Source organism: Grammomys surdaster, unplaced genomic scaffold (genome assembly GCF_004785775.1).
Source record: "Grammomys surdaster isolate TR1022 unplaced genomic scaffold, NIH_TR_1.0 349, whole genome shotgun sequence".
NCBI classification, from domain to species: Eukaryota; Metazoa; Chordata; class Mammalia; order Rodentia; family Muridae; genus Grammomys; species Grammomys surdaster.
The window spans coordinates 1177096-1180311 of NW_021604768.1; positions in this window are offsets into that span (position 1 = coordinate 1177096).

Below are 3216 nucleotides of genomic sequence, written 5' to 3' on the forward strand. Positions count from 1 at the left end.
AGTAGCACATTGCTTCATGTCGCTTTGGGACCTGTGGTGAAGTAGCATATTGCTTCATGTCGCTTTGGGGCCTGTGGTGAAGTAGCACATTGCTTCAGAGTACTTGGCAGCAAAAGTCTAAAGGGTGCAGTCTATGCTTCAGGTGTGTGCTCCGGAAGATCTCCCATTATACCCAACCTCTTATTAAAGTTTCCATCACCAACCTGTAGCTCCACTTGGAGGAATAACCCTTGGACACTAGGACCTTAGGAATTTTTTCAGATCTAGGATGCAGAACCACACACACACAAAAATTGAGGCAAGTTATTACAAAGTCCCACCGTCTGATGTGTTTCTTTGTCTGCTGGAAGTAGTCTACAGGCTCAAAGGAGCTCTGGTTTGAGGGGTTTGACCTGGGAATGGTGTGTCTGCTATGACTTAACTTGTAAGTAGGTACGGTACTTGTTTGCCCAGTGATGATGATGCTTAGTCTAGTCCCCAGGTAGAGATAGTGATACTCCTTTTGTCTCCTGAAAGGATCCTAGGGAACCCTCACCTTTGGGTGGGGGTAGGGGGCTGTCACCCCAGGTGCTGGGTAAGAGAAGCTCTGCTTTGTAAGATGATGTGGTTGTGTCTGGGGCCTCTGCCCAGAGTGTACTTTGTCATCCTGACAGACATAGATCTTAGCCAGTTGGAAACTCTTTATGGGGGGATGCTGCCTTTCCCAAGATTTCCTGCTTCAGTCTCTTTCTCTGATGGGAATGTCCATCCCTATTGGAGCCCAGTCATAACTGGGCAGTGTCCACATGGATCCTCATCAGGTAGCCTGAGCCCTTTAAGATGTGTCAGATCGCCTGTTCATTTGCTTGTTTTGGCTGATTGAGTCAGGATCTCACTCTTGGTAAAAGTAACTTTTATTCTCCTGATTCAGTGTCCTCTGAGAGGCTTTCTGCCTCTGTTAACCTAAGCCTGGTCCTGGAAGCTTCTAGCTTCTGTACAACCTTAACTAGGCCTAGAATGTTCTCAGCCTCTCAAACTTGCTGCTGAATAAGCTCACCCTTTCTTGTTCTTTCTGAGTTCTGGCTGGCTGGTTCAACTCAGCTGTTCTGGCTCAAACTCCTCTCCCAGCTGACTGATTCAATCTGGCTTTTCTCTTGGCCTCTGACTTTTACTCTTCTTGGCCTGAAACTGACTTTGGCATTTATGTTCTAATCCTTTGGCTCCTTATTCTCTGGCCCATTCTGTCTTCACCTGTGTCTAACTTGTTCTCTCTTCAATCTGTCTCTGTAAAACTCTCCCAGTAAAACGCCTCCTTCTCCCTCTCTGTGCTGCTCCACTCTCCCTCTCAACTCTACTGTGCTGTCTCCATGAACTCTGCTGTACTGTACTCTCTTCTGTCTGTCTCTCTCTCCCTCAAGTAGCTTCCCTTTTTTTCCTATCCAGGGAGATGGGCAGATCCTATCCTGTCGAATCTTTCTCTGATTTGTCACTTTTTCTGCCTTTCAATTAGATATCACTTTCAAACACAAGTGCCTCCTTCTACAAACTAACTTTACCTTCAGTTTGGGATTAAAGGTGTATACTAAAGTTGTGTCTGTACTCCAGCCAGAGAGTTTAAAGATGTGAGCTAAGGGCTGAGCCACACACATCCTAACTAGAAACAAGTTCAAATATCCTGTAACAAATATTTGTGTAGCCCAGGCTGGCTTTGAAATCATTGTATAGCCCAGGCAGCCTCAGACTGTCTTGAGTACAGCGATTATGCAGGTGTGCCACCAGGTCCAGCCCAGCAAATCACCTTGCTCCAATCTATACTTTGCAGGTGAGAAGTGATCTGGGAGAATATTTTAAAGACTTCTAGCTACAGATAAAAATTCTTCTCCCTTGACAGGGGTTGTTGTTGCCTCCATTGAAAGGCCTAGGCCTATTCTGGAGACCTAAGTAGGTCCCAAACCCCCAACTCCTAGTCTCAGTTCATTCTTAGGAGGAGTATCTGTGTCAGTCTGGTGACTAAGAAGAGCAGGAGCCTCTTGTGACTACCCAAGACCAAGAAGGTGAAGCCATTGGCCCATGTCACTCAGTTTCTCATCTGTTGACACGAGAATAAGCATGGCAATCTCTTTGGACCGATCTGTGCATGTATAAGCTTGCCCTTGAGCTATCTCAAATGATCTTGCAGCCACTTGGTCCTCCCTGTTCACAAGTGAAAGAGCTGAATGTTTCAGAGAGATGGGGTGACACACCAGGGTAATTAGGCCCAAAGATCCTTCCCAAACTGTAGGCCTCCCCACATGTGAACCTCAGCTTGGCAAACCCCATCTTTCTGAGGTGGCCATGGTATCAGCATTCAGCCATGTTCAGGGTAGGCAGGTGGTTTTTCATCATTCTGCTGGTCTTCCTGGTAGCTGGGCCACCAGGGCAAGAGACATCAAGCTGCTGGCATTTCAGTCCCTTTGACATTCTTGACTCATCAGTGCCTGGCCACTGGCTGTCTGCAGGATACCATCTGTGAATACTGGACCGGCACCCAAAGAACTTTCCGGAACCACAGCTGTGCTGGAAAGGCATAGTAGTGGTGGGGGAAGGATGAAGTTTAAGATCCCCGAGACCTTCCACCTCATGTGTCTAGTTGTGCTATTTCTGGACTGTGATCCCTCAAGCCTCGGTTGCTATATCTACACAATGGGAATAACAAACCCCAGCTAAACGAGGTGACCTCGGGGATTGGATGACACATGCGCACACTCAGCGGCATTTAGTTTCCCCCATCATTCCTGCCCTTGACAAAGGGGGCTGCAGGCACATGAGTACTTAGTACGGCTCAGTGGAATGAATGAATGGAGTCACAGCACAGCAGAGGCCCTGAAGGACTACGGTGTGAGGAGGGTTGGGGCTGCTGAAGCCCACCTGTATTCATTACTTTTCTCGTTGCTGTTACAAACTGCATGAGAAGAAGCAACTGTGGGGAAGGGGGCTTGTTTTGGCATACAGTTTGAGGATTACATCATGGTAAGAAAGGCATGGCTTCAGGCCCGTGAGGCAGCTTAGCAAAATGGATGCTGGTTCTCAGCTCTCTCTCCTTGTTATCGTCTTAGTCCCCAGTCCATGAGTGATGCCACCTGAATTCGAGATGGGTCTTCTCTTCAGTTACACCATTCCACCTGCAGATGTGGCCAGAAGTTTCTATGACAATTCTAAATACAATCAAATTGACAGTGGAGATTAACCCTCAGAGCA